We start from the raw sequence: 13,999 nt of genomic DNA, 5'->3' as shown, positions 1-13,999 counted from the left end.
TTGCATTTAGATCCTGTGTCCATTATTAGGACTCAGTTTTAGGAAACAATTGGGTCTGCTTCTCTAGAACAGAGGGTATAAAGACAGAGCAATTCAGGTGGTGGCTAAAATATTAGCGTAATTTACACTTCTCTGGTAATGAGCGTTGAAAGGATGCTGAGTGAGACTTTGTGTTTTTGTTGTTGTTGCTCTCAACTTGGTAGTTAGAACCCACGGCGGAAAGCAGAGCGGAGCCTTGTGTTGCTGGAACTTGGCCTCTGTTCACTGCCGCCTGATAGAAACTTGGAGAAAGAGTGTTGGGTGGAGTACAAAAGAATTGCTTTATTGCTTTGCCAGGGAAAGGGAGTCACAGTGGGCTAATGCCCTCAAAACTGTGTGTCCAGCCCTGGAGAGGGTAGTGAGGAGTCTTACAGTGTTCACAGAGCAGGGCGTGGTCAGCTCCGTGGACATTCTTCTGATTGGCTGGTGGTGAGGTAATCGGGAGTCAGCATCTTCAACCTTCTGCTTCCAGCTGGTCTGGGTTCTACGTGCTTGTGGGCGGCAGACAGTTAACTTTTTCCACCTGGTGGGGGTTTCAGTATCTGCAAAACAGCTCAAAGGACGCGGCTCAGAATATCACCTACAGTCCTTGAGGAGGAACTAAAGGTCCTTGACTTTGTTTAATGGCTAAAGTATTATTATTTTGTTTTTCTTGGCTGTTTCCCTTTCTTTCTGCATTTTCTCATTTCTCTGATTAAATTTATTCTTTGACTAATCTTTTTTTTTTTAACAAACAAAAGGCAGGTGGAGGACATGAGTGGGGGTCTACTGTAGGAAGGCTTCATAGAGTCCTGCTCTGTTACAGTAGTATACCACGCAGGGGGTTCCCAAGAGCTGAAAGAAGCAGCCAGATTTCCCCAACCATTACCTCAGCTGCCCAGCTTGTACACAGCACGATTCAGGGCCAGGAGGGTGAGAGGGGCTCTTTGAAATGTTTTAGCCTTGTGCAATGTACACTGTCGGTGGTAAGACGGGATTCTCTCTGTAGCGCTTTTGCCTTTGTAAAGCCAAGTGAAGGGGTCAATGACACATTCGCGCAGATTGATATGCCTGAAAGATGGGAGACCGGCAGTTTGTTCCCTGTTACCCGAATCAGTGATGACTTCCTGATCTCCTACTGTGCTGATGTGAGCAGGGCAGGAGCAAACTGAGGGGAGAGGGTAGGGTGGACCCGGTAAAGCAGCCCAGACTTTCACCGTTGGGCCTAGCAGGGTGCCTGAAATGTCCCATCTATCAAACAGACATTGTATTAAGTAGCTGGTACCTCCCCCTGGGGGGTGGCTAGGAGCACAGTGACAACAGCAACAAGAGGGTCTGGGCTCTGTCCTTAGGGGTGGAAACTGGGTAGAGGTGGGAGTGCCAGGGGCCTGTTCAGGAGCCGACACAACGGAAGATCCAGGCTAGAAGCATCAGTTCGAATTCCAGGATGCTAGAGAGAGAGGAGGAATAAAAGAAGCGATGTCTTTGCTCTCCTCATTCCAGCTCCTTCCAGCGTAGTTCTGGCCAGAAGTGGGGAAGGAGGGAGCGTTCTGAACCAGCCTGGTATTCAGTGATAAAGAGTGACTTGAGGCTTATGGAGTAAGACAGCATATAGAGTGGTGGGAAGCAGAATTTGGCAAAGTACTGTTGAAAGCAACGTTTGAAGAAAAAAGTGAAATCATTTCATGTGAATGTTCCAACCTAGGTGAGAATCCTTGATAAACCAATCACAGCTGGATTAGAGAACTCCGTGAGGCCTTCTATTCTGTTTTCCCTGCATGTAGACCCCTTGTGCCCACTGATTTTTTTCTAGCTAGTCATAGGCAGAGTGGTTGACGGGGAGATCACAGAAGTCTGCTTGATACATTTACCAAGTAGAAATTCCCATGAGGTGAAATACAGGGAATGTGTGAGGGTGGAGAAACTGTCACAATTTTTAACTTTGAATGGACGTTGGCATAAATAGAAATCCAGGGATGCAGAGCTGCTAAGGCTGATACTTTCATGCTAAGCTGTAGAAGTCGGGAAACGTGTGATAACGTTATCTGACAAAGAGATGAAGAGGAACAATGGAGACAGGAAAGGGAAATCAAAGTGAACATTGAATGTGGTGAGAGTATTGTGTGTTATGGATGCATCGTGGTTCTTCCTTTCGTATGCGTGCTGCGTTCGAAGCACTCTTATGAAAGTCGTCTTTCATGTTAAGTGGAGATCATGTTTTTGCGACATTTCTATTTGGTAGTCATATCTCTAGCTATTAAAAATCACATTGTGTTAAAACACTGTTTTGATATGTGCTAGCTGTGAAATCATACAGTAGACATTTTCTGCAAATGTAGCAGGATTTCAGCAGAATTGGGCAAATACAATTTTATATTCATAAATAATATGCATATAAATAATTTTATCAGTTGCCTTAAATACACGGAATTCTTACACCTATTAATTACTTTTAAATTGCCATTGTTTTTTTTTACTTTACCATAATATTGCTAGTGTTATTTAAAAAATTTTATTTGTACAAGCACATGTAGCAATACCAAAAATATTAGGGAAATTTATTCTTTTCAAAGCCTCAGGATGTATCTATATTTGTTGCTGTAGTTGTTTTATTTCTCTCATTACCTTGTTTCTTGTGAAATTTGCAGGTACTCTTGTACTCTTGCAAACCTTAGGGGTAGTGATATATGTATTTCCAATTCATAATTTTGTTTTTTATTCCTATCAATACACTGTTCTTTGGCATTTCTGAATGGATTTTATGGTCTTCTTCCAAGTCTTAGGTTTAGTAATAGATACATTTCTCCTCTTTTTTTTTTTTTTTTGGTTGTGTTGGGTCTTAGATGCCACACATGGGATCTTTGTTGAGGCATGTGGGATCTTCTCGTTATGGCGCGTGGTCTGCTTGGGCTTCTCTCTAGTGGCGTGAGGGTTTTCCCTCTCTAGTGGTGGCGCACGGGCTCCAGGGTACGTAAGCTCGGTAGTTGTGGCACATGGGTTTAGTTGCCCCGTGGCACGTGGGATCCTAGTTCCCTGACCAGGGATCGAACCCAGGTACCCTGCATCGGAAGGCAGATTCTTTACCACTGGACCACCAGGGAAGTCCTAGTAATAGATATATTTCTAATTCATACATTTCAAGCCTTCTTTTATCTCCCCTTTGCAGTTTCCCTCTCAGAAACATTTCAAGAACACAAATTCCTTTCATTACAAAATGCTGTGTTTTGTTTCTGCGGACATAGGAAGTGAGGTAGACATAGATTCTTCCCTCAGGTAGCTTATGTAGGAAGTTAACGTGTTAGCCATGACACTCAACTGCAAGAAGCCAACAGAGGCAGGAGAGGCTTTTCAGTCTCATAACTAGAAAGGCTATGGAGTTGTTTGCATTGTGGAAAAGACGTTACAAGATCAGGCAAGAGTTTATGTTGAACGAGTTCAAAGTAGCAATCAGCACATTTTGTGATAAACGTTCCAAAGATGACTGACCGCTGGATTTGTACTCTCGACTCAACACATCCTCTCATTCATTCAAGCATTCATTCACCCAGTACTTACTGCACTCGTATGATTGCCAGGCATTTGGTGCTGGGGATACAGAGATGAACAAGACAGATTTCTGCCTTTATGGGAGTTATAGTCTAAGCTAGGGAGGTAACAAATAGCCAAACCAATGAAGAGGTAATGAAGTGTCAGGTGGTGATACTTCCCATTAAGAAAAGTAAAGGCGGGGACATGGGCCACTGTTAAATATGATAGCCAAGGAAGGTCTCTCTGATTTAACATTGGATAAGAGTAGTAGCTGTGTGAGTGTCTGGGAAGGAGCCATTCCAGTGAGGTGAACAGCAGTGACAAAGATTTTAGGAAAGGAAGTTTGGCACACACTCTAGGAACAGTGAGGAGGTCATAGTAAATCAAGCACTACATGGGAGTTCTGTGCATTTCTCAGTCTTTCTGGTGTTGCTGAGTGTACAATAGCTAGAATTTGCTTAGTGGCTTTTTCACGACCAAAAAGAGTTTGCCCCTCCCGTGACCACGTTCAGAGTTCCTCCTCCAAGAACCTGAATCAATATGTTTTAGTTTGGCTGCCTTTTCCCCACAAGTATTTAAGCTCTTTAATTTCTTTGAGATAATTATGACTCCCAAACTTCATCACTTTCTCCTCAGGCTCCCTCATCTCCTTTAATCTCATTCAGGAGCTGGGTCCTCTCTGCACCTTCATTGTTCGGCCATTAAGCCTCATCGATACTGGCGCGAGCTAAATTCAGCGTATTCACATTGTTCCCTGTCGCTTCCCTTTCCCGTTGTCTTCTGTGGATGGGTGAAATTGCGTATGTTAGGAAATTACCAGATCCATGAGTTTGATGTTAGGTCTATGTTTTCTATTATAATAACATCTTTCAAAAATTTAGCTAAGTATGGATGCATCTTGATTTTAAATTATAATCTGTCTATATTTAAACTCGAGGTGGCAGAATGATAATATGCATGGACGTGTCTCCTAACTGTTCTTATATACTCTTGCCCATGTGGTAGTTCCTCATACTCTACATAGAGATTCTTTCTGAAATACAAAGTTGATCATACCGTCCTTCTGCTTGACATTACTTGGCGTGCCTTAAAATTTCTATTATCTTGGGTAAAGACAGGCTCTTTACATGGTTTACAAAGCTTCAGTGATACAAACCTAAGTAACTTGCAGGCTCAACTGTGGACACATCCCCCCTCTCTTCACATACTCCCATCCACTGACCTTTACCTTCCTCATTTTCTCCAGGCCCGCCTGACCATAGAGCCTTTGCACATGCTCACGTATCTGTGCCCACTACACTCTCTTGCCTCTTTGCCAAACTAGCTCCTGGACATCCTACCTTAGCTCAAGTCACTTGTCACTTCAGAGTCATCTTTGCTGGGTAGATGGATCTCCTCCCTCTAAAATAGCACCTCTTCCATCTCCTTCTTTGCACTTAACATATTTTCAGTTTTATCTTTATTTGTGTGATTATTTAGTTAATGTCTATTCACCCCATAGGAATGTAAGCTCCGTGGTAATCGGAACAATATATTTGCTTACCATTGTGTCTCAGGGCTTAGCCTTCGGCTGGACACATGGTAAGTACTTAATATTTGTGGTGCAAAGAACCCAAAATGAGTACGAATGAATGTATGAATGAAAATAAACGAATGTCCACACCAGATCTGCCCAATAGAACTTTCTTCAGTGATAGAAATGTTCTGTATCTGCCTGGTCCGATATGGTAACCTGAAGTCACATGTGGTTGTTGAGCACTTGAAGTGTGACTAGTGTGACTGAGAAATTACATTGTTAATTCTGTTTCATTTTAATTAAAATTTAAATTTCAATTAATTAATGTAAATGTAACTAGTATATGTGGCTAATGGCTACCAATTTGGAAAGAGCAAATCTGGACACAGTACTGTTTCACGTGGAATTTCTGATCCCTGTAAAGCATTGTGCACACACATACATTTTGGGTACTATTCATATACATCACTATTCCAATATAAATGAGTTTGCCTAGGTTAAACCACGCTCAAATTAACATTCAAAACTATTAAGCCAACTAAAGCTGTCTTTAGATAAGCAGAATAAATGTACCCACTATTCAAATGAGTTAAATGAGGAAAGAACCGATTTTCAAGTTCACCAACCCACAAGCTTCTAAACCCAGATACTGGAATAGAGCTTTCTGTTGAAATCATTGTTTGGTTTATTTATTTTTTTAACCCGAGTGTGAGGTAGGCTGACACACGTGCTACCAATAGCTCCCTTTCACCGGAAACAGCACATTATTTGGTTTTAGATTCCCCTACCGTGGTTTTCAAATTTTAAATAGAATATTTTTGGCCATTTTCAGGAGTATCTAACTCATCTGTAATTGAAAAAAATTTTCCTCCAGTTGGGGAAGCACAGGTATATTTTGCCTCAGTCAATGCCCAATTTTTCTGTGTTTCTTTCATTTATATGAGGATTTACCCAATCGCTAATGTGCAAGAAATACTGATATTTAATTTCTTAAGTTTTCTGTATAAACCGCTGTGATCCTTGTAGCATCTTCATATGTCTTTCTAGTGGACCATATAACTTAGCCTCAGCATTTATGAGAAAGAAGTACCTCCCTTTTCTGACTAAGCAACTTAGATAGTAGATCCTGTTAACACAGGCTCCAGGCTGGTCTCGCTCACCACTGTATCTTCAGTGCCTAACGTGGCACTGTGCACGCAGTAGGTGCTGGCTGGGATGATTCTACCCATTTGCTAATAATGAAACTACCCCTTAGGTTGGGGGCGGGCAGGCAGGATCAGTGGTGGCCCAAGTTTACTTAGCTGTTGGCTCGTAGGGCTGGGCCAGGCTCTCGGTCACTGCATGACTCGTTATGTAGTATCATACTAATATCCTAAGAATGTATTTTGCTATCTTAAAGTAATTTTTTTTTAATTAATTTATTTTTGGCTGCGTTGGGTCTTGGTTGCTGTGTGCGGGCTTCTTCTAGTTGCAGTGAGTGGGGTCTATTCTTCACTGCAGAGCACGGGCTTCTCATTGCGGTGGCTTCCCTTGTTGTGGAGCATGGGCTCTAGGCGCGTGGACTTCAGCAGTTGTGGCACGCGGGCTCAGTAGTTGTGGCTTACGGGCTCTAGAGCGCAGGCTCAGTAGTTGTGGCACACGGGCTTAGTTGCTCCGCGGCATGTGGGATCTTCCCGGACCAGGGCTCGAACCCATGTCCCCTGCATTGGCAGGCGGATTCTTAACCACTGTGCCACCAGGGAAGCCCTAATTTGTTTTTTAAACTTACTATTCATTGGTCAGATTTCCATTGTCCGATTGAAAAAATAAATCTATCAGAACAAAAGCAAATATCCCACTTGCTTTCCGGTTATTTGTGAGTGCTTTTAACTTCCACAATATTACATTCTTATTTCTGTTTATGTGTATTGATGGCAAGAGTGGGTCCAGGTTTGCTTCATGTCTGCGATAAAAAACGTATGTTATAAATTGTTTTAGTTGCCATGTAGAATGACACAATTTTGTCAGTGTAGTGAAATATTCAGTATTTTGCTGCAGAAAGAGCCAACAGATGGTTTGCATGGTGTCATGGGCAGGGAACAGTGGACACCTAGAGACCAGGTGTGTTGTCTTTTTTCCAGTAGTCTAATTGTTTATGTATTCATAAGACTGTTGAATGGGGAATTTAATAAGCTTACTGTTTTATCATGAGAAATCTTTATTTCCTGAAATTGAAAAAAGGCCATTACTACCATTCAAAAGGATAGTTCTTAGTCTGAAAAGAACACTTGTGAAAAGATAAACTTACATAAAAGGATGCATGTGTAAAATTTAAACATTATTAGCAATGATGTAAAGATACTATTAATTGAATATATATATATAGGTGCCAAGTAATTTTCTAATTTTCTATAATTTATACTTAATCTCATTTCATCTTTAAAGCACTATTACTCCCTTTTTATAGTTGAAAAAACTGAATTTGAAAGGTTAAGAACGTAATTCAAGTTCTAAAACCTAGTAATCAGAGGAGTTAGAGTTGAAGACCTACTGGACTTCAAAGTTCAAATAAGTCACCTATTTATACCATTCTTTTAAAAATAAATTTTACGTTATAAAAGTAATCATGACAATGAATATATATTTTCCTCACCAAAATAAAATGTGAAAGGTAAAGATCATGTCTGTTTAATTCACTACTCTATTTAATGCATATAATATATATAATGTATATACATTGTAGTTACTCAGTAAAATATGTTGAATGAATTATCTTGTTCTGAAGGCTGGAGTCGTTAAAACATTAAGGCTGTTAGAGTCTTGCTTTGGAGATGTTGCGGGGGCGATGGTGGGCTGGGGATGCAGAAGAATTTAACCTGCTTGAAAGAAAGTTGGTGTTTTATCACGCTGGTGGTGTAGTTACAACTAACGGAATTCAGTGACTCCATTCTCTTAGTCCATGAAATTTAAATGGCGATAACAAAAAGAACTTAAGTCCCAGGGAAAACGTCATGACTGGAAAGGTTGTTGAGCCCTGATCTGGAAAGGACTTTCATGGCATCGTGACATGGAGGTTAAGAGCCTGGATTCTGGTTCAGTTGTAGAGCAGTCCACGTATTAGCTGTAGATGTGTTTAAAATGGCTTATCTTCTCTGCTTCCGTGTTATCTCATCTGAACGTTGGAGATAATTATAGTACGTACCTCAGAGGATTGTTTTATTACGATTCAGTGAATTACTTAAAAAGTTCTTAGAACAGTGCCTGGCACATAGTATGTGTTATATAGTGTTGGTTACATATATAGTCATTCCAGGAAATCATTTATAATATGTGCTGAATGCTTACTGGTCTTAAAATGTGTTAAACATCTGCTTGGCAATTGAAGGATATTATTTGATAATTAAGGTATTCCCAGTCCTAGAATTAAATGGTAATGTCCACATACTAGGATCATAAAGTAATTCTGAGGAAAGTCTGTATTCAAAAAAATAAAATAAAGAACTAGGAATTAGTAACTAGCGCCCAGATTGTGAAACTAGAGTTTAATAGTCTCTCTTTGTATACACACGTAACATTAATACACTTAATTTGCCTGTTGACAGAAGAACATAGCATTCAATACCATGTATTTCTCGCTCTGTACCACATTCATATTCCTATGTAACTTATGCTTTCAGGACCAAAAATTGCTTGCATTTCAAACTACAATCACTGTGCTTATGATTTGTTTCTCTTCAAACGTACTATGAAAATTGTGCAAAAGTCTTGTTTTTATACTAGGAATTCAAAGAAAATAAATACCTGGTTTAGGTGGCTATATTTCTAGATGCTAAATTTGCTCATTCTTCCTACTCTGTATTTGGCCATTTCCACCTGTTACCTTTGACGTGACATTTGGAAATGGTGTAGGAAAGGGAATTAACTCAGAAGTCAGTAAAGTAAGCCTGCGACACATGCATTTACTATATGATGCAAGTGTTTTGCTGTGCTCTTTTAACATCTTTATTTTCTATAATGAGATTTTACATTTGCACATGTAACACAATTGTGAAAGTTCCAGTTTTGGAATTTGTGTGTGTGTGCGTGCACGTGCGCGCATTCGTGTGCACGCTTGTGTGTGTGTGTGTGTGTTGGGAGGAAGCGTGTTTGCTTCAGTACTTCCTCAACTCATGACTGAAACGCTTGTTCTAATTCAGAGAAGAAATAAAGAGCTCTTCAAAATCATCATACTGAATACTTTGTTCATCTTCTCTGTGGAAACTGGTCCAGGAAGCAAAGTAAAACTAGGAGACTGTCCAAAACAGAGTTACTTAGCTTAACTTAATGTATTGATATTTGCCCACTGCCTTCTATGATTTTAACCTTTCTAGACATCTGTCTGGGGATGGTTTTTTCTTAGGGCTCACCAGAGACTCCACTGAAATCGTTTACTAGATGCCAAAGTTTCCCCCCCGCTTGCCCAACAGTCCCCACTGTGCTTAACTGGCTACTGACCTGGGAGCTGTCATGTTTGGAAAATACCATGATGCCACGAGTTAATTTCATACCTGTCTCTTTGCATGAGATCCCAGGGGGCCTTTCTGTGTGTCACAGTACTGCAAGACATTCTCTAGTTGCTTTCAAAGCGATGACCCATGGTCAAGAGATCTTGTCGCAACATATGGCAGCACCTGTCACCAGGTTTCGTGATTGGCATAAAATTAACCTGTTTTCCCCTTTGATTTGCTGCTTTTTTTTTTTTTTTTTTTTTTACAGTATCTATACAAAGGCAGGGTAGAAATTGTATTTGAAAGCAGTTTTCTGTCACTTCAAGAAGCATAATGGTAGATTTGGGATATTGGACCTAAGGAAGAGACTGTTTCCTTGCAGAGGTACACACAGAGTTACTCAATAAAAGTGGTATTTTATGATGTTATGAATGGCAGTCTGCAAATTTCAGACAGGAAGTAATGTTTTAGTATCTGAACTCTATCAAGGATAGGAACAAAGCAAGAAATGGCATTATTTTGAGTCTTGTTGTGGAAGAAAAAAACAGGAAGCTTGGACTTGCCCTTGGCTTTTAAATGGTTTCAATCAAGTTGGGATTGCTCTGATTTCTCTGTATTTCTCATGCCCAGATCTTAGTATTTTTATGGGGACATGAATAAAATGCACCTATAGAATAACAACGTCCAGAATTATGACAGGTATCTGAGAAAAATAGATGAATGATGTTTAGCCTTTAGGTACTTGGGAATTTTTCAGTTACTTTTAAGGATAAGGACAGAGAAGAAAATAGCCAACCACTTAACTTGGCTTTCCACTTTAGTGAAATAGTGAAAAAATTTTGGTCTAACAGTTTCCTAGTGAAGGAGATACGTGGTTCCTTTTATCGCTGTACTATTTTTTTAATCTTATACATCTTTTTACATACCTTTAGCTTCTTAAAAGGTTTACTGTAATTAAGGGGGAGCTATTTTCTATAGCTGGTCTCAATACAATAAATAACAAAGATGAATTTGTCTTCTTTTTCCTTTTTTTCTCTCTCCAGTCTGGACTGGTTGCTCTAAATTCTGGAGTGATCAATTTTTCCTGGCATTTCTTAAATGATCTTTATTATTCAGTGAATTCCCTTCAAAAGTATAAACGTTAGTCCTTGTATGGTTTTGGAAATTGATGGCTGCTGTTCTCAAAGGATGGTAGACGGGGATGATTGAAGGAGTAGAGCAAAGAGCTGAGTTAAAACAATAGAGAAAGAGGAAGATAGTACTAGAGACAAAGGGAGAAGAGGGCAGCAGTTGTGAAACAACCTGAAGTAGGGACTGGGGATTTAAAGGCTGCTTAGACTTGATTAATAGATCCTGTAAAAATGAAATGCTGAGCCAAGGGAAAAAATTGCACTTGCGAAGTCCCTTGAAAATGTGTTAATGCCCTTTTTTTCCCTACTGAGTATAAAACCACTGCATAAAAATATAGTCCTTTATTTCACATTGTCCAGTGTTTTTTCTAAACTGCTGACTATGCTTATGTTTGGATAAAATCAGATTTCCACTAGACAAAAAGAAAACAGAAATAAATAAAAAGAGGTCTATACTGGTGCTCTATGGGTCTATGGAATATTTTGCTAAGTCAGAATTAAGATAAAATTTTAAAATAGATTTTAAAATGTTATTGATAGACTAAGACTTAATTTCAGCAACAGTGATGACAATTTGTACTTAAAAGAATGGGAGATTTTGCAGGGGGTTTTCAAGAGACTGTTGTGTTGACATGGATGGTATATAAACCTTTTTCTAGCAAAATTTGTCAAGAAAATTGAAACTCAGTCTTCTTAAAAAAAAGAAAATAATTTTCTTCTTAAAAGAAGAAAATAATCTGTGGCAAATCATTTTATCATTAATGGCAAACTGAAGGACCTACAAAATAAGCTAGATAAGAATTAAAATGATGAAATATTTTCATTACTGGTAAAGCTGGTTCAGAACTCCTTCTGGTATATTTACTACACGCGAGCAGGATCTGAGAAAGAGCCTGAATCTGTCTAAAGGCAAGCATTGAAGAATGGCACAAGAGTCGAGAGTCAGGGGGTGATAGAAACTGTCACCTCGACTATAATCAATCAATAAATGACTTTTCCTATGAGGGATCAGTGAAGGGTAAAGAGTTCAACTACAAGAACTTTGGTGTGTTGGTTAGATGGGTAGTTTAATACATACTCTTCTCTCATGGGTTATAGATGGCAATCTTTTTCCTCCCTGGTTTTAGGAGTTAACTAATAGTAAGTGGCCATCCTCCCTGTCACTCATACACACCCACATACAAACGTGTGCACACACATACGGATGTATATACACACATACACACACAATATATAAAACTCTTGGCTAGAGAATTTTCCAATTAAGAATATCACATTCTCTAACCTAGTGGTTCTCATCTGGAGTGATTTTGCCCCTCAGGGAGTATCTGACAATGTCTGGAGAGATTGTTGATTGTCACAACTTGGGAAAGGAAAGGGTGCTACTGGTCTCTCATGGGTAGAGGTCAGTGATGCTCCTACATGTTCTACAATGCGCAGGATATCTCTCCAAAGCAAAGAATTATCTAGTCCAAAATTTCAGTAGTGTTCAGGTTGTAAAACCTTAACCGTTTTGAGTATCTTAGTCTCCTTAGCAATTGTTCAGTGTTGCACTTATTCCTTTTTAGACTTCTACTCCCCAAGAAATTGCCAAAGAGCCTGGGAATTTACGTGGCTCCATGGGTGCCTAGAAAGGGGCTCATAGCCAAGTGATCAGGCCCGTGCTGTCTTCTGATTCCTTTCTTGCTCTCACCATCATGCCCTGCGGTTAGCATGTAATGTCTAAGTCACCCAGTCATGACCAGCGCCCCAAGCTGTTGTAAATTATGAGGCTGGCAAAATTGTGATTCTGCTGGTTCTTTTGCACTACCAGGGCCCAGAAATCCTCTGGTTTTGATTCTCTACCTCAAGTTTTGTTAAGTGGTGTGTTGGAGGACGGGGAACAAAAAGTGCCCACCAAACTGAACATGCACCATGAGACTGAAAAATGAGGGAGGGTAATTTACTCACAGGGTGGGATTGGGCAGTCACAGATCTGGAAGCATTTGCAGCTGCGTTCCACACTGCCAGTGGGCCATTGGGATAATGTTATAGTTAACCTAGGGTATAGGGATAGGTGCTTGGAAACAGGACGTGAATTCGTAAGTCAGGATTTATGAATGGGTAACTATCAGTAGTTTTGTGGCTGGGGGGAATAGTCAGTACAAGTTGTCATCATTGTTTGGGGACTAACGGGACTAACAGAGCGTAGAGGCCATCTGGTCCTAATGATTATTAAATGATACCTATTAACTACAAAGGCCTTTGTAACAGAAGTGATCTACTGCCCAGTACAGTCCTGGGTAGGGTCAGAGGAAGCACAGGAGAAAATGTAAGAGCCCAAGATGACTTCAGTTGTGCTAACAGCCATACGTGGTGCTAGGCCCCTCTGAGTCTTAGGCATATCATCTGTCCAACTCATCACTGGAGCCTGCAATGGTTAATTTTATGTGTCAAATTGGCTAAGCCACAGTGCCCAGATATTTGGTCGCACATTATTCTAGGTGTTTCTGTGAAGGTATTTTTTTGGATGAGATTAACATTTAAATTGGTGAACATTAAGTAAAGCAGATTGACCTCTGTGATGTGGGTGGGCCTCGTGCAATCAGTTGACGGCTTTTATAGAACAGAGTCTGACCTTGCCTGATGGCAAGAAGGAAGTCTGCTAGCAGACGGCCTGTGGGCTCAAACTGCAACTCATTCCTGAGTCTCCAGCCTCTTAGCTTACTCTGCACAAATGGGGTTTAAGAAGCCCCACTATTGTGTGAGCCAGTTTCTCAAAATAAATCTCTGTATGTCTGTATCTACATCTATATGCATATATACATGTCCTGTTGGTTCTGTTTCTCTGGAGAACTCATACTAATACAGGTTTCCTCTATCCTGGTATAGTGTCTCTGTGGTTTTCTATTCAGCTCTTCCTGTGTCCTTCCACAAAAGCCCATGGAAACTTCTGGATCTTCAGTTTCCTTGTTGATCTTCTGCCTAGTTATTTTATCCATTATTGAAAGTGAAGTATTGAAATTTCCAACTATTGTTGAATTGTCTATTTCTCCCTTCATTTCTGTCCGTTTTTAATCTTGTGTATTTGGACTCTGTTTTAAGGTACACTTAGTTTATAATTGTTATATCTTCTGACGGGTTGACTTACTAGCATTATAAAGAATGTCCCTCTTTGTCTTTAGTAACAATGTTTTTCTTAAAGTCTGTTTTGTCTCATGGTAGCATAGCCACCCAAGATCTGTTTCGGTTACTTTTTCTTCCTTTTACTTTCAGCCTATAAACATTTTTGAATCAGAAGTTTTTCACTTCTGAACAGCATCTGGCTGGAAAATTTTCTTTAAGCTCTGCTTTCACATTAG

The sequence above is a fragment of the Phocoena phocoena genome, chromosome 10 (genome assembly GCF_963924675.1).
Source record: "Phocoena phocoena chromosome 10, mPhoPho1.1, whole genome shotgun sequence".
Lineage (NCBI taxonomy): Eukaryota > Metazoa > Chordata > Mammalia > Artiodactyla > Phocoenidae > Phocoena > Phocoena phocoena.
The sequence above is the reverse complement of the archived record's forward strand: the minus strand, read 5'-3'. Positions refer to the sequence as shown.